This window comes from Protopterus annectens, chromosome 4.part0, assembly GCF_019279795.1.
Source record: "Protopterus annectens isolate FY-2018-M chromosome 4.part0, PAN1.0, whole genome shotgun sequence".
Lineage (NCBI taxonomy): Eukaryota > Metazoa > Chordata > Ceratodontiformes > Protopteridae > Protopterus > Protopterus annectens.
Genome location: NC_056733.1, coordinates 1,174,224,247 through 1,174,252,098, shown reverse-complemented (window position 1 = coordinate 1,174,252,098; position 27,852 = coordinate 1,174,224,247).

Below are 27,852 nucleotides of genomic sequence, written 5' to 3'. Positions count from 1 at the left end.
ACAGGTACGGGTTTCCTGGATCGCAAATTTACCTCATTTGCATGGCTTTTGCCTGCAATTGAGGTAATTTGCATATCCCAGCCCTGTCCGTGTAGGACTAGTTTAGAGAGCTCAGTTGCACGCCCCTGCCGGCTGTTCCTGGATCGTTCGGTGGACATGTTGGCTTGCTGGAGTCTTACTCTACTCTTAGACTCCGTGCAAGCCTTCGTTAATCTGGCCCATTGTTATTAATACTTGAGAAAGAGTGAGAATTAAAGGGTCAGCAATGCAGCCATAGCCAGGAAACAATGTGGAACAGAGAAAAGTGTGAACATGGATGGAGAAGTTGAAGATGTAAAATGACTGAGATGAATAAGCTGACAGCATGAAGACAAAATTTGTAGGGTGGGTAGCTTAGGAATAGTACCTAGGAACCCGATTCTTTATTTTATACAAAGATAAGAGTGAAAGTGAGTCACCAAATGTATTTGATAACTGTCATATAATGGTATTTGCATTAGATTTGAAAAGTTAAGCAGTGTTAGTTTCATGTAAGTCTCAAGGAAGTGAGTTCCAAGTATTAGATAAGAATTACCTTGGAGCTAGATAACTGATTTTTGACAATTTTTTTTTTTTTACTAGTAAATGTTTTTTTTATTGGATGATCATAAGAGTCTGTCAGAGGTGTACTTAAGCAACAGTGAAGAGAAAAAAGGGCCTTTCCAGTTTGTTGTAATTTTATGAGTTAAAGTAGGGCTGATGTAGTTTATTGTCTGCATGAATGACATTGATCCTATCTTATCAAGAACATTATATGTATGGCTACTGTCTAGTAGTTGTGCAGCAAATTTTGCTATTTTATAGCAAGTACATTCCAGTTTGTGTAATGTGCTTTTGTTCATATTAAATAACCAAAAAACAACCTCAGAAACATTTTAAATAAATAACCAATAAAACCAACATGTTGAACGTGAAATACAGGGTCAGGAAATCAGCATTCTGATGAAGTCCCATTTCCTTAGGGATGAAAGCATTTAAAGGATGATATGTATTGCAATCTTAATTTTTATTTTTTCATTAATTAAAACATTTTTTCTTGCCAAAATGGTGATTTCCTGTTGCATTTCATGTTCAATTTGCTGCTTTTGTTCATATTGCTAATAGCTGCCACTGCATAAAATAAGTGAAAGTAGTGAGTTGGCTAAAATCTTCTTTGGAGATGTAGATAGGCAGGCAGTGTCTTATAGGTTATATGTTTATAGGTAAGCACTAGACCTTCAGCCTTTGCTGCCCATTTTAAGCCTAGCCAATTCGCTTTTTGTGCTCAAATTAACCTATATAAGATAAGGCACCGATATTTTTCTTAATATCAACATGGTGCTGTTGACACATTTATTTTTATTTTATTTATTTTACATTAGTTGACCGGGATAGTCCAACTGGATGTATGTCCATTTTCAGCAGAGGCCTGGGGAGAAAAGCTCCACATTAAGACAATTTACATAACAGAAATCTTGACCATATAAATACAGATAATGTCAGACAGGTAAAACATTTACATTTAGGAAAAGATAGCTAATTTTTAATAGTTACACCCAAATATTTGTACTGGATAGTGATGTTGTTTATCAATACAGAAATAGGACTAGTCATTTTTATTTTCTGACAAAATAACATGAATTTGGCTCTCTTTTCATAAAGTATTGTTTTAGATTACTGGAGCCATGTAATAAGTGTATTAATTGGATGCTGCATATGAGAATGAAGTAGCCAGGTTTGGAACAGTACAAATAATAGCTGACTCATTGGTATACTATAATAATTTATGTCCATTTGTATGAAGGCACCTGTCATTAGCAAAGATAGTAAATACCAGATGTCACCACAGCTCTCAACCTATAGACATTTAAAATGGGTACAGAGGTTCTTGAAAAGTAATTATATCCAGTGAAAAATCTGGACCTTTAATAAGTATAAAATATGAGTATCAAATAGCACACAACACTTTCCACTTCTAATAGAATTCAGGGATACTACTTAGTGATATATATTTAAAAAACTGAGCGTAACAATAATGATGCCAAACTATATGCATATTACTAAAGACAAACCATAAAATCTGTAGACATAAATGAGAAGTAATTTATTTTTACTTCTGAAAGATGAAAGACGTGGATTCTCTTTTTTCATATTACTGATGATGCTACTAAATTTGCCATGTGGTGTAGTTTTCTGCGTACTGAACATCTTCAAAAATCTTATGTGATGGAGGGATTAAGAACATTTTGTGAATGAGTAAATCAAGCCAGAAAATAGCTTTATGCATTTAAAAATAGGTGCACCATGTCTAGTGGTAAATAAAACCTTAAACTAGGTATGTACCTCCAAAACAGGTACAGTTGAGAGGTCTCGACGTTTCACAGAATACTGCCTTATGGCACCCTGTATTAGTTTAGTTTGAACACGAAACAGAAAAGGTCCAAGACATAGCCTGCTGTCTGTTATTGAAGTAACTTTTAAGTCAATGGATAACAAGAGATGGACAGCCTATAGGCTCGGGTCAGGTAGCGTGCAAAGCAGTATACTTTGTTTGATTATATTCAATGCTTTTGAGAAGTATCTGATAAGGGCAGCTGAAGGATATCTTTTATCCCACTCTGTAACAGTAGAGTCAGTTAATTTATCTGGTGCAGTTTGAGTACAATATCCCGGGTAAAAGTCATGTTACGATGGAGTCTGCTACAAGTCCTCTTGCACCATTAGCTCCTGACAAAATTCCCTGCTGACACTCATTAATATTGATATGTCCTAACTCCCCCCATCCCCTGATTCCTGTGTACTACCACTGACCTAACTAACCCTCCTAGGACTATGTCCCTAACCCCCAAAACAACTCCTGATCAATGGGTAAACCTAAAACCTTAACAAAACAAAACCAACAATTGGAGAAGAAGAGCGCCAATGAATATCCAAAAAAGTTCCAAAACTCAGGTTTAATGTAACAGGTGAACGCAAGTAAAACACAATAGCACTCGTTTTCGTTACAGAAGTAACTTCATCAGACAACAAATCAAATAAATCTCTCACCTTATATACTGATATCAATTAGAATACCTGATCCAAACAATTAAATCTTAAAGAGAAACATTATAAAAACACTTTGATATTGGATATTGGTGTATTGTATATATAAAATATTATATATTAAAAAACACGTGTTGATAAATACAAAAAACATGTTAAAAATTTATTAAAAAAAGAACTAGATGTTCTTGGTGAAATGAATAAAATAAAAAATATATGAAATATATATATGATATGAAGTACAAACACATATATTGCAATATAATAATATAAATTATATTATAGCCTATATAGTAATAGCTTTTAATTTTAATATAGGCTTGATGGATATGTAATCATTTAATCCAGGCTCTTTGTTAGCTTCCAGCATAATTTGCCAAGAGGTCTCCCTCTGTTCTAGTATTGTCTGCCACGGCCCGCCCCTTGGATCCTGATGAACACTATCCAGCACAAAAAATGAATATTTTGCATTGGGACATGTAGATGTATGTTTAAACAGAGCATTATTATTATTTCCTTTATGTATATCATAGGTATGCTCATGTATTCTGTGTTTCAAAGAACGCTCAGTCTTTCCCACATAATATGCCGGGCAGATGGTGCACATGGCCAAATAAACCACCCTTTGACTGTTACAATTATAATGTGCTTTGGCCCTGATAGTTGTATTTTTGGCTACAAGAAAAACTTCTTCAGCATGTACAATGTATGAACATTGTGCACATGACCCGCATTTGAATGTACCCTTGCGTGGTCTAGTAGAATAATGTTAAAAGGGACCCTTTTCTAATATGTTTTTAATACTGTTCCCTTTTCGGAAAACAGACTTCATGTCTTTGCCGTGTAAATTGCAAAGATCAGTCACTTCAGAAAAGGTTTCCCATTCTTTAAAAATGATATCCCTAATGTTGCTGGAATTAGAGCTGTACTGTGTAATAAAAGCCTTGGTAAATTCAGACTGGCTTGTTTCCTTGATAGAATTATTATCACTCTTACCTAGCCCCAAAATTGGCTGAAACCTGTCCTTTCTTCCATTTTTTACCTGTTCACAAATGTTACCTATAAAATCCCTGGGATAGCCCCTGTCTTGAAACGAAAGGCATAACTTATCACACTCTTTTGAAAATTCATTTTCATTGGACGTCATTCTAGAAATCCTGACATATTGACCTTTGACAATCCCTCTCTTTTGATGCATCGGATGTGAACTACCATAATGTATGTAACTGTTAGAGAACGTCGGTTTTCTATATACAGAAGATCTAAATTTGTTGTCATTGTCAATACTAAGCAAGACGTCCAAATATTCGACCTTATCTACAGAAACATGATGGGTAAATGTGAGAAAATTAGTGGTATTAGTTAAATATTCCATAAAATCTGCAATAAGGTCGTCTGGTCCTGTCCAAAAGATACAAATATCATCCAAGAACCTAAAGTAGGCTACCCAGTGTTTACTGAAAGGACTATTGAACACATATTTATTTTCCCAGACTGAGAGTATTATGTCCGCATAAGTCGGGGCACAATTTGCTCCCATGGCCACCCCCGATGTTTGTCTGTAATATTCACCCGAAAAGTGAATATAATTATTGTACAGAACCAGTTCCATTAGTTGTAAAATGACAAAAATGTCATTGTTCTTAGCCTTAGGACTGGTTGTAAGGGCTTCCTCTAGCCACAATTGGCCTATATCATGAGGTATCACGGAAAACAGGTCCACAATGTCTATAGTCAAAAACCTCAAACTAGGAGTCCAAAGTTCAGGAGTAATCTGTCTAAGGAATTCCCATGAATCCTTGAGCAAATGAGTAGTTTTAGGCCATATACTTTTGAGTTTATAGTCTAAGAATTTTGAGAGCTGAGAAATTTTTGACCCTTGGGCGGCCGCAATGGGTCTCATAGGTGGATCCCGTATATTCTTGTGTACTTTAGGTACACCGAATATAGAGGGCACCCTGGGCTGGGAATTGTCCAAAAAGATGTAAGTTCTATAGTCTATGGCTTCTTGATCAAAAAGATCCTTTATAGCCAAATCAATCTTTTGATGGGCTATATTAATTTCATTAAGAGAAACTGAACAATATCTGGCCACATTTTTTTAAGATCACATTCATTTTGCCCTCATATATAACTTGGTCCATGATGACTGTTCCTCCCCCTTTGTCCGGCTCCATAACCCTGATATTCGTATTTTGTTTAAGATCGTTCAACAAGATACTTTCAGGGGTAGTTAAATTAGGAGTATATCTGGCCTGCTTGCAATGTCACCTGATTTTTTGTTCTATCCTGTTCTCCAGATTTTTGAGTTGAGGGTGCAAAGGGGGGTTGTATGTGCTGCTCCTGTGTAGGTCATCTTGTGTGGAAAATTCAGTATTACCCATTAAATGCTCAAGGTTCAATTTTCTAATAAAAAGTTTGAGATCAATAATAACTTGAGTAACATTGCTACTCCTACTTGGAACATATTTAAAGCCTTTTGTAAAAATATTGAAATAGGTATCATTAACTTGTAAAGAACTGTAATTGTAAATAGTATATTCATCCTTTTGACATATAGGATCTATGTAGCTAGTGTTTTCAGAAGTGAAGTCGACCTCAGTGTTATCTATTCCCAAAACTGAGCCTGAATTGGAAACTGGTTCCTGTTGTTCCTCGATGTATCCCCATACAGATGGCGCTGAGGGGAAAAAGACTGCTCAGTATGTGTTTTGCGCTGATTTCTTATTCTTTCAGATCTCCTAGGAAGCGGATCTGCTCCCTGTATTGGAGATGTGTGATTGTCATTGTTAGAAAAAGTGACATCAGCATTGTATACTGGCTGATGTTTATGGTGTGTTTTTCCTGTTCTGGAAAATGGGATAGGGTAGGGACACCCTTCCTCATATTCTCTAATGTCCCTGTGTAATTTCTTATACTTTCTCTGCAAGATAACATCACATTTATTGTCAACTTCCTTCCTAATCTGATAATATCTTTTGTTTTCAAGTTCAGCTTCAAACATGAGATCAGAAGTAACAGCTGTATTATATTTAACTATATCCTGATCTAACATAGCAATTTCCGTATCGTTCTTCTTGACTATAGCTCGCACAATATCCAAGCCGCATTTATCAAAGGCTTGTATAAGGTCAGTGTGAAATACACTACCGACCGTAACATTGTTCGGGTACTTGAAGACTCGTAGGCCTTTAGGTACAATGTTCTTGTTCAGACATTCATTGAGGTACATATTGTCCAACTTTAAGCTACGGTACCTGTACAATGAAGTCTCTAATGCAGCCATCGACTCTCGGAAAGTAAGACCTTTGTCAGTCCTTTTACTCTGCTTTCCATGATGCTCAAACGTAGGAATGTCCTGATACCAGTCCAGGAAAGTAGAAGGTGGCGTGGTACTGCTCCCTGGTTCATCGTCGGTACGCCGACGATCCTCACCACAAGCCTGCAGAATAAGTGGAGTATTTTGAAAGTCCGTAGCCATTGGAAAACGACCTCTGCTGCTGGAAGAGGGTAATGCATGCCCCGGCTGAGCAGTAGGATTATTAGTTATATTAGCGGTTTCCGTATTCGGAGCCTGACAAGGTTTGTTGAGAAGCTGTTGTATACCTTGTCCTAAAGGCAAAAGAATGTCAAGAAGTTGACTGAGTTGACCAGTCAACTTGCGTATTTCACCTACTTCCGTGCGTAAGGTGGGTTCCAGGATATCGGCGTTTGTAGTCTCCTCCATAGCTTCCATAAAACACCAAGAAAATTAACCAGAAGCAAATGCTGATAAAATAGCAACCAAAACAAAACAAAACCAACACTTGGAGAAGAAGAGCGCCAATGAATATCCAAAAAAGTTCCAAAACTCAGGTTTAATGTAACAGGTGAACACAAGTAAAACACAATAGCACTCGTTTTCGTTACAGAAGTAACTTCATCAGACAACAAATCAAATAAATCTCTCACCTTATATACTGATATCAATTAGAATACCTGATCCAAACAATTAAATCTTAAAGAGAAACATTATAAAAACACTTTGATATTGGATATTGGTGTATTGTATATATAAAATATTATATATTAAAAAACACGTGTTGATAAATACAAAAAACATGTTAAAAATTTATTAAAAAAAGAACTAGATGTTCTTGGTGAAATGAATAAAATAAAAAATATATGAAATATATATATGATATGAAGTACAAACACATATATTGCAATATAATAATATAAATTCTATTATAGCTTATATAGTAATAGCTTTTAATTTTAATATAGGCTTGATGGATATGTAATCATTTAATCCAGGCTCTTTGTTAGCTTCCAGCATAATTTGCCAAGAGGTCTCCCTCTGATCTAGTATTGTCTGCTACGGCCCACCCCTTGGATCCTGATGAACACTATCCAGCACAAAAAATAAATATTTTGCATTGGGACATGTAGATGTATGTTTAAACAGAGCATTATTATTATTTCCTTTATGTATATCATAGGTATGCTCATGTATTCTGCGTTTCAAAGAACGCTCAGTCTTTCCCACATAATATGCCGGGCAGATGGTGCACATGGCCAAATAAACCACCCTTTGACTGTTACAATTATAATGTGCTTTATATGCTATATGCATATTACTAAAGACAAACCATAAAATCTGTAGACATAAATGAGAAGTAATTTATTTTTACTTCTGAAAGATGAAAGACGTGGATTCTCTTTTTTCAAATTACTGATGATGCTACTACATTTGCCATGTGGTGCAGTTTTCTGCGTACTGAACATCTTCAAAAATCTTATGTGATGGAGGGATTAAGAACATTTTGTGAATGAGTAAATCAAGCCAGAAAATAGCTTTATGCATTTAAAAATAGGTGCACCATGTCTAGTGGTAAATAAAACCTTAAACTAGGTATGTACCTCCAAAACAGGTACAGTTGAGAGGTCTCGACGTTTCACAGAATACTGCCTTATGGCACCCTGTATTAGTTTAGTTTGAACACGAAACAGAAAAGGTCCAAGACATAGCCTGCTGTCTGTTATTGAAGTAACTTTTAAGTCAATGGATAACAAGAGATGGACAGCCTATAGGCTCGGGTCAGGTAGCGTGCAAAGCAGTATACTTTGTTTGATTATATTCAATGCTTTTGAGAAGTATCTGATAAGGGCAGCTGAAGGATATCTTTTATCCCACTCAGTAACAGTAGAGTCAGTTAATTTATCTGGTGCAGTTTGAGTACAATATCCCGGGTAAAAGTCATGTTACGATGGAGTCTGCTACAAGTCCTCTTGCACCATTAGCTCCTGACAAAATTCTCTGCTGACACTCATTAATTAATATTGATGTGTCCTAACTCCCCCCATCCCCTGATTCCTGTGTACTACCACTGACCTAACTAGGTTTGGTTCTGTCCTTAAATACTGGCTAGACTTAAAAAGGCCCTTCAGAACGGTTATCCTAGTATGCACCTATGTGCCCTTACATTTCTACTCTATATTTGTTACCTTCCTTTGGATTCTTTCCAAATAAATGGGATAAATCCTTCCTTCAAACCCATAGTGCCTTTTTTAGGCAAGGCTCAAATTCTAAACCTACCACCCTAGAAAACAAAAATGGGAAGAAACTGAGGGTAATGCTGCTCAATGCCAGAAGTCTAAATCTCAAAATGCACGCACTCGAGGCCCTTCTCAGTATGGAGAACATCGATGTCTGTGCTGTAACTGAAACCTGGTTCAAGGCTCTTGAGAGCACCCCGGCACTATTAGGTTTTACCTCATATCATGCATTCCGGCCCCAAAACCCGGACCACACCACAAAAGGAGGGGGTGTATCCATATTCATAAAGGATACCCACACCTCCAGGTTGGTGGCAATGCACGAAGCTTCAGAAACCATCCAGGTGCAACTAACCATAGGCAAAACTGCTCTACAAATTGTAGCATGCTACAGGCCACCCTCTCAAACTCAGGAACCCCACACAGCCTTCCTGAAGACACTGGAGGGTATAAATGTATCTCCAAACACCATCATATTGGGTGACTTCAACTACCCGAATATAGACTGGGAACATTACTCAAGCCCTAACTTTCTAGCCCAACGGTTCCTGGAGTTCATAAATTCAAATGCCATGGAACAGCTAGTCACTGTTCCCACAAGAGGAGAAAATATACTAGATCTCATTATCACAAACATGGGGACAAAATGCTCCACACCGGAAGTATGTCCCTCATTGGTGAGATCTGATCATAAACTAATCTCACTGGAAATCCACATCCGCCCCCACCCCAAACAAAAAAGACCACAGTGAAGAACTTCTCTAAAGCAAACTTCACACTACTCAAGACTGGTTTGGTATCCTTCAAGGCCCCTGAGCCAGTGGAAACCACAACCCAAGCTGCGGAAGCCCTTACAAATGCCTTCTATGAACACCTCCAGGACTGCATGGATCAGGCAATCCCAAATAAAACCAAGACTGTTTCCACAAAGGGCAAACGTCCAGTCTGGTGGACCCCAGCCATTAACAAACTTTACAATAAGAGGAGAAAGCTATTACATGATAGAAAAAATCCATAAAAGGGAAGTCACCCCTGATTATTATTAGTAAAAAAATATGAGCACTCATAAAATCAACTAAGGCCAATTTTGAGAGAAAAATTGCCATGGATTCAAAGGACAATCATAAGGCCTTTTTCGGCTATGTTAGGAACCTGGGTGGAAACTCCCAGATATGCTCAGAATTAGTCCAAAATGATACAAAAATCACTGAACTCACAGACATTGCCAACATACTGGCAGACAGGTTCAGTGCAAACTTCACCCCCCCCCCCCTAAAGGAGAGATAACTATCCCAGCGGAGTGTAGCCTCCCAGACATCTCATGCGCAGGTGAAAGCTGCTCTCTCTAAAGCTAAAAACGCAGCATCAATGGGACAGGATGGTGTCCCCGGCTGTGTGCTACACGAGCTAAATGAGGAATTAAACCCGCACATAAGGCAGCTGTTTAATCTCAGCCTTACCACAGGATACATGCCCAAGGAGTGGCGTACGGCAAATGTGGTCCCACTCCACAAAGGCAGTGCCTCTATGGACCCTGGTAATTACCACCCCATAAGCTTAACAAGTCTAGTCTGCAACGCTATGGAGAGGATCATAATGGAGCTCATAAACAAAGATATAGGGGACTTGCAGACATTGGACCCGACCCAGTTTGGCTTCGTCAAGGGCAGATCATGCCTTTTGAACTTGGTCGACTTCTTCGAAACAGTCACCAAGGCCATTGATGAGGGAAAGGCAGTCCATACAGACTACCTTGACCTTGCAAAGGCTTTCGACACAATACCCCACTCGGGTATTGTAGAAAAACTTACCAGCTTAAATGTAAACCCATATGTCACAAGATGGATTGCAAACTGGCTTAAGGACAGAACCCACAGGGTTAGAGTTGCTGGCGCTATGTCAGACTCCAAGCCGGTCACAAGTGGTGTCCCACAGGGCTCGGTCCTTGGCCCCTATTGTTTGGCATCTACTTCTCAGAAGTACAGGCCAACATGGGAGGACTTTGGCTGACAAAGTTTGCAGACGACTGCAAACTGGGCGCCATAGTGGAAAGTGCATCGGACACAGATATCCTTCAGAAGGGACTCACGGAAACAGATAGCTGGTGCCAGAGCCATGGCCTGAAGTTAAACGCCAAAAATGTATAGTCATACCCTTCGGGAAAAACAAGGTAACCCCAAGCTACCATATAGGTGGCAATCCACTAAGCACAGAAGAGGTTATCAGGGACCTGGGGACCCAGGTTGACAGTGGCCTTTCTTTTGACACTCACGTTGCTAAAGTGGTTAGAAAGACCTTCTACATTGCCCACCTGATCATGAAGGGATTCACATCCAGATCTAGGGAGGTCATTGTTCCCCTGTACTCTTCACTTATCAGACCAATGATCGAGTACAATGCCCCATTCGGGATGTATCTCACCCGACATCTGCAGCAATTGGAGAGACCCCAAAAGTTCCTCACCAAAAGGATAAAGGGACTCCAAAATCTGTCATATGCTGCCAGATTGAAGAAACTCCAGCTCTATTCAGTCGCATACCGTCTGCTCAGAGGTGACATGTGCCTGACATACAAGGCCATGTCCAACCCGGAATTAATGGATATGCTCCACCTCAAAAAATCCAAATCCACCAAAACCACTAGAGCAAGCGACTTAAACCTTAGCACGGATATAAATAGGATGTGCTGGAGGGATAGATTTATCACTCAGAGACTCCCTATGCTGTGGAATAAAATCCCGGTCCATGTGAGGCAGAGCACCTCGCTGGCTCTGTTCAAGAGAAATCTTGACCTGTGGATGGGAGATCGTAGGTTTACCCCAGGAATCATCTCTGTGTCACTGCTGGACAGATGCACAACAAACTAATGGGCACAGTATTTTTTCATATAAGGGGTGGCGTAAGCCACAAAACTTTAGGCTAGGCTTATAAATGCCTTACGGCAGATAGCCTAGTATAAACCTATGAACCTATGAACCTATGATTACAATAATGCTTAAGGGGTAAGGAATAAGAATGAATTATTGTTTTAAAAAGCCTGGGGGAAGCCTTACTCTTGAGGGTATTTATTTATTTATTTGTTTGTTAGTTCAGCTGATTGTTGTCTGAGGTAATGGAGTGATCCAAATAAGGCCCATTTCATCCATCGCTTGGGAGTTACAGAATACAAATGAAAGTAGATACAGTAATTTAGAAAGTAAATATTAAGGTAACAAATTACAGGTTACAATTGTCTGTATTCATTAGATGATATGATTTTGATATAACAGAGAGATTGAAAAAAGTAGTTCACATTAACAAAATGTATGTTTACATAACATGAATAAGAGGGTTAGTGAAACATATTAGTTGTTATGGATGGGTGGTTAGTGTTGAAAAATGGTTAAACTGGCTTAGAGTGACAGAGGTAATGAGAGGAGAGAGGGTGGAATAGTTGAGGGATGGGTAATTTGGAAATGAGTAAGGTCACTGAGAAATTGATAGTTGTGAGTAGGTTGTGTTAGGTGTGTTGGGAGAGTATGCTAGTGTGTGAAGTAATGTTAGATGTGTTGCATGTTGATGTGTTAGATCTGTTAAGTGCTTGGATACTCTCCAGCTCCCCATGACCTTGTAAAGCAGGTATCATAAAATGAATGAATGAATGAATAGATGAATAAAGTATGAGTAATTGTGATTAATGTTTAAAGTTTAAGGTGTGTGGTCCAGAAAAAGAACCTAAGCAACATCAATTATATAATCCATGTGCAGATAAAATACAATGGCTTAAAAAGAAAATAATGAATATTTAGTGAATTCACTTTAGGGCAGTCACTCTGCTGATTAAAAAAATGCAGTAAAGCTGCACATAAAATTGCCAAATATGCAGCATTATTAACGATATTGTTTACAACTTATGACAAGAATACAGGTGCAGATGTGGCTTAGGTAATAAATGTAATATTAATATTCTGATGTCTATTTCTAGATCTGATCACCTAAAGTTGTGATGGAAACAAGTTCTTGCTGTAGAAGACCAGCCCTTAATGGTGATTGTCATGCCACTGTGATGCAAGGAACACTCTTGGAGCAGAAGTGTGTGGTTTAAAGTTAAATCTGAACTCCTGAATGGGAGGAAGCTTTTCAACCATGTAAAAGATCAATGTCCTGAGGTTTTAACCGAGTGAGAGTCTGATTCCAGTGCTGTTTGGCCCTTGAATTCTATCACTGCTTAGAAATAACAGGTGTATCCAAAGTAGAGGCTGTCAACAACAAGGACGAGATTCCTTAGTGAACTGCCAAGCAACTTGCAGAAAAAGTTACAAAAGCAAGAAAGAAGTCCTAAGTATAATCCAGTTAACTCATGTTTAGCACAGATCAAAAATGCTGCTAATAGTGTATATTGCTAGAAATGTCTGAAAGTCATAGGTGTAAGCATAAAAATTAAAAAGCTCCATATTGCACTATATTACAGACATAACACCATCTCAGCCTCTTGCCAGAAATTAAGTTCACATTTATTTATTTATTTTTGTTTATTAGGAAGGTCTGTCTGGGCTACAGAATTTGTCCCTTTCTGCAGATTTCAGGAGAGAAAATCTGAAAACAAATACACAATAAAGCAAAAGTTCATACAATTGATGAGTTCAGGTAGACAAATAGAAACAGTACATACATACTGTACATAAATACAAACTGGCATATCAAGGAGATACATATATTTATAGGCAAGCATATCAAAGTTTACAAAGTATAATTTATAATACGAATGTCTTTAAGGATGAGGAAGAGTGAGATATAAGTACGTAAAGTAATAGACCTTCTACAAGTACTGTAAATTAAGGAATAGTAGAAGATAAGGGAGAGTGGAAGGAAAATCAGTACATTAGTTGACATAAGTGGGATCAGAAGAGGAGAAGGAAATACAAGAGTAGCAATACAGTGCTGAAAGGATGAGCAAATTAAGTTAGGGATAAATTAAGTAAACAGTAGATAAAGCAAGAAAGATCCATAGAAAGGAGGATGTTGAGTCTAGGTAATGTTAGGAGTATTAGAAAATAAACAAGGATGAGGGAAGAGAGAAGGGTAATAATGAACGATGGTTGAGGGGGTAAGGTTAGGAGTAAGGAAGAGGTCTGAGATGTGCCTCAACTTAGATATGCTACTGAATGTGTTTAGTTGTTTTGTAACATGAGTGTGTGTTTGTATATGTAGAATACCCAAAGCTCATGACCATTGGAAAGGGTATTAATAGAATCTGACAACTAAATTGTGAGCTTTGTCCTACGACTCACCTGTCACATCTCCTGTACAGTAACTGTGGTAATGTCGCCATTGCATCATTCTGATGGCCAAACTTCCAGTGCCATTTTCTGGCTTGTAGACAAGTCCCAAAGATATTTAAACTCCTCTACATGAAGTAACTGCAGCTCCTCACCTGGTAAGATCAAGGTACTTTTTTTCCAAGACTAAACCATGACTGCTGATTTGGAGGAAATGATTTTCATCCCATTTATTTCATAGTTACAAAGAATCACTTTGCAGTATAAAAGGATCCATGACGACCAGTTTACTTTCTTTGTTAACAAATGAATTTATTAAAATATAATTAAACTAAAATCCTGAATGTTTACAATCTTACAATAGATTTTAGCCACAGTTTTCCTGAATCGTGCCTCTCATTTTGACTATATTTACTTATTACACAATTAACTGGATTGTTAAGCATCAACAATTTTTAAAGATGGAGAAATATATTGATGGACTGAGGTTATAACATTCATGAGGGGCAGCATTGCTAGATGTCAAGTTGGTATATTCAGTCTTGGTGTGGTTTACAGGTGCATTTGTTTACTTGCTTAAAATGTAATTTTCAAATAACCTATGACTAAGTATACATACTGTTTGTTTTACCCACAGCTGGTTTGTTTTGGTCACAAGAGCAAACAAAGCAATCTATGGATAAACAAGCATTATCTACTACCAATTGTGAGATATTGTTATTATTAATTTCTGTTAGTTTTATACAATATTGTATATGTGGTAGTCTGCTAATGTTTTGTGTGTGATAAATAACTTATTCTTATGCTTGGCAATAGTAAAAGTAGTTCTCAACACTTTTGCTGCAAGTTATATATTGCTTTATTTTGTCTACTTTTACCTCACATTATATATTGTCCCAGTCTCCTTCAATAAATACATCACACCAAATGACATTTGACGACCTTTATTACACTTTCATAGCCATAACTTGTTAAGACATATTTATTAATTACAATTAAAACATAATATAGCTGATTTTAATCACAGCCTAAACATTCATGTAATCTTAATCAGGACAGTGTGACCTCACTCATCTTGACCCAGTATGCAGCGTACTTACCTCTGTTTGCTTATTTATCAGTTAGTCTCCGACTGCTCAAATTCCTTCCCAAAATCATTGAAATGAGCATCTGATATCAGAGGGGGAACAGAATGGGGCAAGCCTGTCCCTCTTCTCTGCCCTACCTGGACTGATAAATTATCACAATCCCCATTATTCCCCCAAAACAGGGAGGGAGGGTGAGCAGCAAGTTCACACCAAAATGTGGATTCCCCACACTGTTACACTTGCATAAACCCCTTAAGCCCCTCCTTACCATTACCTAATTTCCTTCCAAACATCCCTGGTTCTAATTTTACCCTTTCATCCCCCTGTTCTCTTAACACCTACTAATATATGTATCTAACCCCCCCCCAAAGATGTCCCCGGACAAATTGGTTTGTTACCAAACCTCATTTGTCACGGTCCCCTTCAATAAACACATCACACTGAATGACATTTGATGTCCTTTAATAAACTTTCATAACCATAACTTGTTGAGACATATTTATTAATTACAATTAAAACATAGTATAGCTGATTTTAATCACAGCCTAACCATTCATGTAACGTTAACCAGGACAGAGTGACCTCTACTCATCTTGACCCAGTAAGCAGGGTCCATACCTCTGCTCGCTTACTTTACTTATGCAGCAGTGTCCCACCACTCACTGCATTTACAATTTACTGAATTACACATCCACCCAAATAAGCAGCGTCCTTACCTCAGCTCACTTACTTAGTTATGATGCAGCATCCCATCACTCACTTCATTAGCCAGTTATTGAATTAACATCCAACCAATAAGCAGAGTCCTTACCTCTGCTTGATTATTTATCAGTTAGCCTCCAACTGCTCACTTTCCTTCCCAAACTCATTAAAATGAGCATCCAATATCAGAGAGGGAACAGAAGCGGGCAAGCCTGTCCATCTTCTCCACCCACCAGCCTGACCAGGCTGTTCCCCCTCCATCCTACCAACATTTTCATCAACCTAACCACCCATAAAATGGAAGGTTAAGCCAAACATCATTTGGTGTCCGCAATCCTCTCGAAGCCAGATTGGACCTTTCCATCAACCCCAAAATCTCTACCATATAAGTACCCAAAGCCACCAATTGACTAAAGGGATAAATAATCCAATTATCCCACTCCTATATAAAAGCAATAACCATAACTTTTAGAACTTCTGTATATTAACAGAATTATCACTATTAAAACTACCAATATTAGCATCATAATGAATCCCAGAACACTACCTGCCAAAAGTAACACCAAAACACAGTATTCGGATTCCAAAATGGCTGCTGACTAGGAGACATTGTCTTCTGTGTGCTCTTAACACTATCAGATAATCAACTTGAATCACCTGTCATCACATCATAAAAGGATCAAAAAAAGGGTGTTGCCATACAATACTGGATATAATCTACCTACCTTCCAAAGAAATTTGGTGAAACTGTAGTTTGGAAAGGCTGATACATTCTCTCTTCATCCAAAGGGGTATTAGTACTCTACGCCACGTGTCTAGGCCAGACAGCAAATACAAAGAACCTACAGAAGCACAACAAATAAATGAACATAAAGAAAAAAAAGAGGATACAATAAAAATATTTCTAAGATGGATTCAATGGAAGCACAATCCTCAAAAACTAGACTTTCATTAATCTCATCCCCAGAGAAGGAAACATCTACCAAAAGGTAGAAAACAGCCAAATCACAGTCTGAGACTACCAAGCAGCCTCATAAAAATAAGGGTGAGCAACCCTTTACAATTGAAGATCTTAAGGCAGCACTTTCACCACTTCAGTCTGAAATACAAACCTTCTCTTCAAAGTTAACTCTTTCTGACAACAACCTGGAACACATCATTACCAGATTAGATCAAAATGATGCAAAAATACTGGAAAATGAAATCAAAATACAGGAACATCAAAAAAATACTTCCATAAATGAAGCTCTGATAAAAGAAATGCAGCAAAAAATAATTGATCTGGAGGCTAGAACAAGGCGTAATAATGTGCTGATCAGAGGTGTGCCGGAGAAGTTTGAACAATCACAACTGTCCTCTGTAGCTCAGGAAATTATTGGTATCTTACTAGACATAAAAGATCTTGCACAAACATATTCAATCAAAATAATCCATAGAGCACTGAGAAAATCTCAAGCAATGGATATGCCTAGACAAATTTACACAAGGTTACTTAATGCTTCCCATGCACACACACGCACATAAAACAGCCAAAGGGAATAAATAGCTGCAATATTCATAAATACCATGTACCCTGTGAAATTGTTATTAGGTTTTAACAGACTACTGCAGATAATTTTAAGCATTACGGTTTCCCAATTTAATGTACTAGAATTACTGTAGAACCTATACTTGGGGAATATTTGTATGCTTTGGTTAACAGAGTTAAGCACATGTATACACCTTACATTCATGATCTTAACCCCCAAAGTCCTTCTGGGTTTGGTCCCTTTCAATGGTGTATAATCAAAATAACGCACTTCTGACTCTATTATTAACACACTGGACTAAAAATTGCATACAGCTATCTATCTTGTGGGTTATTTTGGGAAACTGTGTGTGTGTGTGTGTGTGTGTGTGTGTGTGTGTGTGTGTGTGTGTGTGTGTGTGTGTGTGTGTGTGTGTGTGTGTGTGTGTGTGTCAATGTATGGGTGTGGTATTACAAATTTACTTTTATCATTGTTACTTGGGTACAAATCAGGATTGTGTCAGTAACAGATAACATGATTTTCTAGCCCTATATGCTGAATAGTTAATAACATCTCTTCATCTTGTTAATTGTTATAGGGATCAGAAAAACTTTACATGCATTCTCAGAGAGTTGGGTTGAGTTATATGAGTTATATTTGGTTGTGAAAACAAAATGACAGGGGTAAGGGGCACTATGTGATGTTCATACCTATAGTGTAACGAGTAGGTTATTCCTGTCTTTAATCAATACTCTTTTGCAGTATTACTGATGCATTACACGCATCTGTAGTCGCTTGACTTAGAGTTTGTAAATAGACAAATGTTTTATTTCTTGTCATCACCCTATACCTGTTATATGGTAAACTATTATTGTTTCAGGATTATTATGTTAACAAATCCCTTCATATACGTGTCGGATTTTGACTATCTATGTTAATATATATGTCTCTGTTTTTTACATATATAGATTTTCTGGCCTTTGGAGCAATATAAAGTTTAGTAGACACTTTTAAATGGCCTAATCTACATCCTATATAATAATATTTCTACTTCATTTAGGCAGAAAGAGGAATAGTACTATTGGTTGTTTATCTTTCCTTAGTTTATTATTCAAAGTAGTCAAATTTGGTCATGTTATATCTGGTTGGTTCCAAATACAAGACCTTGCTGGGCAACAGGCATCTTCGTACACTTTAGGAAGTATAGGTCTAAAACCCCACTTGATAAGGATAAGTGAAAGGGAACCTCAAATATGTCTTACCAGTCAGAGGCACTATTAATTCCCTAATTTAGAGGTTAATTCCTTATAAAGGCATCTTTGAGTCATACAGGATAGATACTATAGGGTGACTTTGCTGTATGGTCATATGAGGATAAGTATAATCAAGATGTATTATATTGTTAAGTAAAACCTATCTGTTAGTATCAAACAATATTTTCTGATGTTTACTAAATGTTAAAAAGTTCTGTTTTTTTGTATACTGTTAGATTAGAGCAGGAAGCACATGAGTGTGTAGTAAGTTGGATTTTGGAATGTTAAGAAATTTTTGTAAAGTAGTTAAATATGTAAATAGTGCCTTCTTCCTTTCTCTTTCAGATATTTGTAGAATGTGGTTAAGCATGAGTAGTGATCTGAGAGAGGCGACTGTCACTTTTCTCTACTTTTCTTCTATTCATTTTTCATTTAAGGGAAACAATTCTTTTTACCTTCATTGTATTTGCCTAGTTATTCTTAAGTTACAACACATATGCCCGTTAACTCTCTTCACTTTAAATAGTAAAAATACCAAACCTTTTTCTTACTAGTTTGGATAAATGCTATTGATAGACTCATGGAATATAAAGTGGTTGCAAAATAATAAAAAAAGGAATTTAGTTTTACATCTAATCCAGAAATCTTCATTTGATATTACTCTTATCCAGGAAACGCACATGACTACAGCTCAATGGTGAAACGATGCTAAAAAGAAATGGATAAAACAGATTGTAATGGCTGGGGATAGCACGGTATCCAAGGGGGTAGCAATAATAGTTAAAAAATCTTTCAAAGGATCAATTATAACTTCTGGTTGGGACCCAAATGGGAGATGATGCTATCTAACCTGTTCTATACCGTCCTATAAAAAAGAAATACTTATAGTAAATGTCTATGGTCCCTGTATACACCAGTCTTTGTTCCTTTATGAAATCATCTCGCCCGTTGAAAAAATTTAACAATCATCTACTGATCCTGGGGGGGGGGATTGGAATACTACAATTAGACCCATTTTATACAGAACCTGTAAAACCAATAAACAACCTTTAAGTACTACTAATACTATAAGAGATATGTTGGAAGTCTATAACTTGTCTGATCCTTTTGAACTTTTTAGGAATGTCCCTAACATTAGTAACTACACATTCTTCTCTGCCTTCCACAAATCCTGGTCCAGGATAGACTTCTTCTTAATATCAACATTTTTTGCCTCCTGGGATATAATATATAGTAGTGACCCCAGAACTATTTCTGATCATGCAAAAATTAATCTTCATTTAAATACTTGTAAATATAACCATTTGAACTCCATCCCTATAAACTGGTCCCTTAATCCAAATCTCTTAAACAACATGATTATCCATAGAGAAATTCAAAAATTCCTGTCCCAGACATTTACCTCTTTTGATATGTCTGATATGCCCATAGATCTTCAATGGGCGGCTGCCAAATCTACTTTAAGGGGTACCCTTATTCAAAAAGCTTCCCTAATTAAAAAAACAATCCAATTCACGTACTTTGGTGCGAGAAACAGAACTACAAAATCTAGAATTAGAACTTCAAACTAAGTTCTCTCACGACATTGAGAAACGAATATTCAATATTCAAAAGCAACTTCACAAACTGCACCTCAATCAATACTCACTTATGGAATCTAGACTTATCCATAAGTATGCTGAATGGGCACAAATGCCTTCAAAAATTCTCACTAGGATTATAAATATCAGACCCCCGCCTACTAAAATTAATCACATAATTTACAAGGGTCGATCATATTTCACAGCTAAGTAAATTATTCAGGTTTTCCAGGAAGTATATGAGGAAATTTATGGCCCCCAAATACTTGAATCACCAGGTCTTCAAGACTCTTACCTAAATGAGTTACATTTTCCTAAAATAAGTAAAAATCACTCTAATTTACTTAAGGCACCTATAACCAGAGATGAAATTTTGATGGCCATAAGCAAACTGAAGCCAGGGATAGCCCCAGGTCCAGATGATTACGTGTCAGAGTTTTACAAGTCCTTCAAGCAAATTCTTGCTTCCATTCTGCTTAAAGTTTATAATTACATTATTCAGTTTGGCATGTCAGATTTATATCTTAATAATTCTAAGACCATCCTCATACCTAAATCTAATGACAACATTACTAGCACAAATTACTACAATCCAATTGCCTTAATTAACATCAACATAAAGATTTTATCTTCTATCTTAGCAAGTAGACTAAAAAGCGTATTACCACATATTATTTCACATGACCAGCTTGGTTTCATGAACAATAGGCATGTTTGGGACAACACTCTAACCACTGAGGCCATAACATATATAACAAATCTCGACAAATCCCCCAAATATGCTCTTTCTGTTGATGCCCTAAAAGCTTTTGACCGGGTAAACTTAAAGTTCCTCTTTAAAACCCTGAAATACTTCTCCGTCCTTGACAAATTTATTAAGATGGTTAAAACCCTCTACACTAAGGCTTCCACTTCCCTAAATATAAACAAAAAAAAAAACTCCATGCCAATCCAGATTATAAATGGAAAATTTCAGGGTTGTCTGCTCTCACCCTACATTTTAAATATTTATCTTGAAGGTCTATTGTTAAATTTAAGTCAAAAACATTTCACCGTTCAATTTAAATATATAAAATACAAGTGAAAAACACTGCCTTTGCAGACGATTTAAACATCTATTTAAAACTTCCCTCAGTAGAACTTGAAAAAATTTTAAACTCTATAGACAATTTTTTGCAAATCTCAAATTATGCCATTAACCCAAACAAATCAATAATCTTTCCGCTAAACCCCTCAGACATAAAGAATTTTTCATTCCAGAAATATCAATCAAAGTTAACTATTCCATAAAATATTTGGGTATAACCTTCACTCACGCCCAACAAGAGCTAATAAAGTGTAATTTGTACAAAACTTGACTAAAATCAATGAAGATCTCACAAGATGGAAGAGTTTAAATATTTTTCTTCTCTCAAAAGTAGCTATTATAAAAATGAATATCCTCCCAAAACTTCTTTTCCACTTTTTCGCTCTTAATCAAAACATACCAAACACTTTTTTTTTCAAAAATAAAAGTTACACTAGGAAAGTTTATTTGGCACCCTAAAAATGTTAGAATCAGCTACAATAATCTTACACTTCCCAAAGATAGAGGAGGATTGGCTCTTCCGGACTTTTTGTCATATTACCAAATAATTAATGCCAGTCGTATTATACACATTACTAACTTCCAACAATCAAACAGGGACTGGAATCCCTTATGGACAAAATTGTACAATGCCCATATAAAAGTGTCTAATATCAATCCTAGAGAAATTCTCTTTCTGAACAATAAAGCTCTTAAAGAGCATAAATTTCACCCTATATTAATAAAAAATATAAATGGGTTCCAATCACTGATAACTTCCCTTGGCTTACGATACTCCCTAACAATGGCCCAGCCAATTCATCTTAATCCAAATCTTAAATTGGGTAACAGCATGTTAAATCTTGATACTTACCCTCTCATTAAGAACTGTACAGTTTGGGACTTCTACTCACTTAAAGACTTACCATTTAATAAAATCATGTCCTCTTTGGCAGTGAACAAGAAATACTATATAATAATCAAACACATTTTTTTACCTAATTTCTTTGATCACTGACACAAGGTCAGTTACCCCCACAAAGTACCATCTTTATCAGTCTCTAATAACCCAACTTCCATCAAGGTCTAAAATGCTTTCCAAAGTCTGTAGTCTAGTAATAAAAATAAAATACCAAGACAAGTCACTATTTTCTAAAGATTGGGTTGGAAAAAAAAGGAAATTACTCTTAGCCAAAAACTTGATGCGATCGATGCTACAATAAAGCTAACATCTTTCAAAAAACTAATTTATATCCAGTTCATGATAAACAATAATGCATATCACACTCCATCATTCCTAAATAAAATTAACCCAAACAGCTCGCCTTTTTGTCCAAATTGCCCTAATTCTGTTGCAGACATACTCCAAATTTTTTGGTCCTGTAAAAACATGTATAAATTCTGGTGCTCCTTAAGAGCACAACTGGAGAAAATGGGTTACATGAAGTCAACCCTTTCCTGGGAAATGGCGCTATTAAATATCTATCCAGGTTCATTTAAATCAGAAACTAAACATATAGTGACACTGTGTGCGTTACTCAAAACTTACATTACCCTTAACTGGCTAGACAGAACCAAAATGTCCTGGAAGGATTTTCAATCGATGGCTGTTAAACATGTTTTGGCAAGTAAACTAAAAACTACAACCAAAAAGAAGTTAAGTTACTTTCAGAAATATTGGAATAACCTTCTGGATGTTCTAAATCATTATCCTACTTAGGTTGCTCTCCATTTCTCCTCCTACTGTCTGTAAGTACCTCTTCCCCTCATTAACTTTCTCCAGCAGAACCTTTGTAGAATTACAATTATTGTGACCCTTTATGTTATATTTTTCTTACATTTGTGCAGGCATTACATTCTAGTTTCTTTATACTAATTCCCTCCCACTTAGTGACCGTCGCTTATATATATTGTATATAGTTAAATCAAATAGGATTTAGGAATATTGATATATCTTCACAATCCTGTGCAAACAAATACCTCTCAGCAAAGCCTTTATACACTTTCTTTTTGTGTTTGTAATCAGCTAGTATCCTATTCACTTGATTAAAGAAGCTAAATATTTATTTTTGTTACATCAGTACTGAATGTATTTGTTCTTAAGTAGGATTGTCTGAAGATTTTTTTCATTTATCTGTTTTGTACCTATTTGTATTGTGTGAATTATGGTTTTGTTTTTGTATTTGTGTTTTAAAAAAAATGCTAATAAAAATTAGATTGCAAAAAAAAAAAAGTAACACCAAAACATTAAACCCAATGGGTTGCAAAACCACGCAAGGGCAATTGCCTACCATCATGCCTAACTGCAGCTGCATTTTCCCACTCCATGTATATAATAATGACTAAAATGTGATTTCCTTCCCAAATTCAATTTAAGAGCAATCCTGCCATCACATCAGCTGTCCAGTATAAGCAGAAAAATATGACCTTCCTAGCACTGGCTCACTAGCAAACCCCTTTCTGAATGACTAAATGCCACACAAACTGTAACGCCATGAACTTTCGATTCCCAACACCAAACTCCCACCATAAAACTTATCTTGATACTAGCCAAAGCCAGTCAGCCTTCACACTATCAGCCTACCCCAGCCCTTCAAACCAATGACTGCCAACCAAGATTTATTAAATTCAGTCAGCCATGTCACCTGTGGAAATACAGTACTCGGTTAAGTCCTCCTTGACCAACTGAACTGTCTTAGCTTGCTCCCACACCTGACAAATACAATCTTCTCCACCAAAAAACTCTCCCACTGACACCTGTAACACACATTTAGCCAATCTAGCAATTCCATATGCTATGCTCAACTTATAGAAGGTGCCCAACACTCCACAGCACACCTTTAAGCTTATCACAACCTGACACACCTCAAACATGAGCAACACAATCCATATCACTGTCATATTACACCAAATGAAAGTAAACCCTAACCCTCCAAAAAGCAAATCCCCATGAAGAAACTATCTATCTGCCCCAAGGGCCATCCCAATAAATTGCTCTGAGGCAAGACAATGGTAAAATGCACTGACTTATTAACCCCTACCCAACGTAACCCAATTAAACCTGTCGGCATGCAACTTCAGTAACCCAAGAAGTTGAAAAAGCATCCTTAATCCACTGCTTGACCCCAGCTTCTCCTCTAACCTTTTCTTTTATGTTACCTTTGCATCTGTTAAGGAAGGAAACATGCTCTACATCTACCAAGAATACCAAACAAAATGCCTTGCCTACGCCTTCCAACTTCTGCTTAGCCAATAAAATATCCAGCTCCACACATAACCCCCAAGACAGCCATATAACCACATGATCCATCAAACCCTTTCTGCTAATAAAGGTCATACCTATACTCAACCCTCCAACCAGCCCAAAGCAGAGGTCTACTAGTATGTGTATTACTCACCCTAAACCTTAACCTGATATGTGACATTAATAACCTGGTTGAGGGACAAAACCGACTCCAAGAAAATGTCACGTTTGGAACACCCACCTAACGTCAAACAAAACACTTCCTTCTCCCTCTACAAGACAACTGGATGGGTAACTGCAAATTCACCCCAGATGTTCCACCCATGTCTCCCAAAGGACAATAGGAGCAGGATGTGGAAATAAATTGAACTTGGGTAGTTTCCAAAGGCCCTAAAACCATTAACTTCATAGCTTCCTATGATTGTTGAGACTCCATCCCCTTGTAATCCCCAAACTCACTATAAACAACCCCCAGGCCCTGCATTACCCTGCCACCTCATTGTGTTCCATTTCAACAATCAAAATCCACACCATAAGAATGCATTACCTTTCAAAGCCATTTCATCAGGTCATTGTCCGCTGCTCACTCTGCAATCCCACATCTGTGATCTCAATGTGCAGCACCCAAACAATTGGGACATCCATGAACAGCATCCCTCACCTCCGAGTTCCCTTCATTCAGGTTATCAACAGATGCCCACTCAAATTCTGACCCTTCGCAATCCCCAAAAGAAAACAGATAAGGCACCTTGCCTTCACAAGACTTGAAACAAAGATGAGTCTCACACCCTATACTTTGTGTTTATGCAGCAAACAACTTATCACTATAGCCCCCCTTTAACATCTAAATTAAGTTATCCGACAGATATAGAAACCTTAAGTGTTATGAAGGGCTTAAATAATGAGCTAGAATCTGTCTCTTCCACCACCTCAGGACAGCACATTCCACTTACTGAAAAACAGCAGTAAAATACTTGCCTCTCAATTCCATCAAAACTCCACTCAGTGCCCTCTCAATTCCACTGAAGTAAATGTCTAAGCAAAGCTATAGGTAACAGCAGGGCAACAACCCAATATAGGGGGAATTCTAGAATATTGCTCTTTATAAACCTAGAAAGCTGACAGACAACCGGTGTGACTTCAGCATAAGTCCCCACTATTGCTATTACAAACTCCTAACATCCCTACATTAACACCCAGCTGTAAAGATTTGCCAGCATTTTGCCAAACAAGCACAATTTTATGAAAATGGATGAAATTATAAGTCAACCAACATATGAGAAAACCTGAAGGTTTGGAGCATCTTGTGTAATGTATTGCAGCAAGCACCCAGCTAAAGCCAAAGTAACAAACTGTTGACCCAAAGCACCCCCTTTAAAATGGCCCTAGAAACTTATAAACTGACAGAAAGGGATTGACGTTATTAAATTTGTTTGACTTATTTAAAGTCGTATCCACCAACAAAGCAGGTTCCCTACCTTGCAGGCAAGCTTAAAATTCAAGTTATAAAACAACTAAAGCTATACAATACCTCCCAGAGGTTTTTTTTTTTTTTTTAATTTACTTATTATAGCCCAATCTGAGTCGGCTTCTGGACATTCTGGGAAAATCTTGATCGTCAAAAGATATGTCCCTACTGGCTACCCACATGATGTGTGTGTGCAAAAGCAGCTGCTAACTCATGGGTAATGAGAAACCACCTTTCCCACCCCCTTACTGCTCATGTGTGACTGTTGGCCATCAGTCGTGTGTCCCCCAGAGCCCCAGGAAAAAACTTCACAAACTGGGGACCCATAAAATGCACAGTTGCGCCGGTTAGCTCTAGCAGCTACCGACCACCCTAATAGGAAGATGCCCACAACTATACTCCTGTGCCTCTTATAGCAGAAAGCCCAACAGTGCTAGAATTAAAACAGAATGCCCAAAACTGGAGCCACTTCAAATATTACTCCCACAGACTTAGAACGCTGTTGGAATTAAAGGTCTGAACATGAACACTCTGTAGAGCATGCATTCTCGAAACACAAATCAATTTACTGAAAGGTTATGCAGTTTTGTTATCAGTGTATTAGAATGTTCAGAGCACTCCATCTCCATTTAAACACCTTAATTATATACCTAAATTAAGAATGCATCCAGAATCACCAATAAAAGACCGTGTTTAATTAATACATAAAAAGAAACTAAACTTATATCACCATCATCAAAATTATGCTCTAAAATACATTCTTGTAACACACTATTAAAATCGGTTTAATAAATCTGTATTTTAAATTATGTTCCCAATCTGAATTATGAAAATCTTTTCTACAATTATAAACTGTGCAAAACATTTAACAGAAATTATGTCTCACCCTTTTTAGCACCAGCAAACTATTGCTATGTGACTCTGCCTCTATTCCTGGAGCACTAATGGTTTAGTTCATCAGCTACTGCCTTAGCTGGCATCACTGTCACTCTGAAAGCATGATTTAACACCATGTTTATGGTATTAAAAGAGTGTCCCTACAAATGCTGTATATAGGCAAGGCAATTTTTTTTTTGAGGTTAGCCACCTAGCCATCCTTCTAGCGAAAGGAGGGAGGTGATTCTGTCAGCAACTTAGAGTTAGTGAAAGTTGTTCTGCTGGTAGTTGCATATCCATGTTCAGCACTATAATATATTGCAACCACTGTACAAGCTGCAGTCTGGTGCATGACATTCATTACAGAAAACAATGCTGTTGCTTCTTCTATGAAAGAGCTCACAATCTTCCACTGCTATTTCCTTTTCCTCCATGCTATGGAGTCAGTATATATGTATATACGTGTACAACATCTAGTTGAGGTGTTTGAGATACTCATTGCTGAAAGTGCAATGTGCTCTTTCAAAAAAAAAAAAAAAAAAAACACACAACCGATAACTGGGGCAAAAGCTCAGCCACTCTTCAAAATCTAAACCCTTGAAAGCAGTCTGCTAAACTGCTGAGGAAAACTTCCCCCCCAGCTGTCCCTTGTGCTGCAGAAACTAATGCAGATTAAACTTTCCTAATGTATTAAAGAGAAAGTCTATAACGATATACCTACATTCTGGAAGACAAGAAATAACTGAAAGGCAGATAGTATAGGTGCAAAATGTCACAAGGGTAATCACGCATGCTTATTGGTATGAAAAACCATATTTTGCAAAACAAGAGTGACATCTAATCAAGGGGCATGTATTAAATAGCGTGCCTTTTAAGGAAAAAATTCCAGTAACGCCTTGACAGGCTTAGTCCCATAATGATCTGCTATGACTGTTTTTTTTTTTTTAGACACATGCATATGTGTAATAAAATTACCAGCAGTAAGAGATGAGGCAAATTGTGTTTAATCACTAGAGACATTCAGATCAGAAATGTAACAAGGCCTCCGCTTCTCAAAATTTACTTTGACCATGAGGCAAGCCCACGAGCCTAAGCATGTGGCCTTTGGAAGCTCTCCACTGCTCATGCACTGAGAGTAACTGTGCCTCAGAGCCCGTGAAACTCAGTACCACCTAGTATAACCATCCTGGCAGATGAAATCACTGCTCT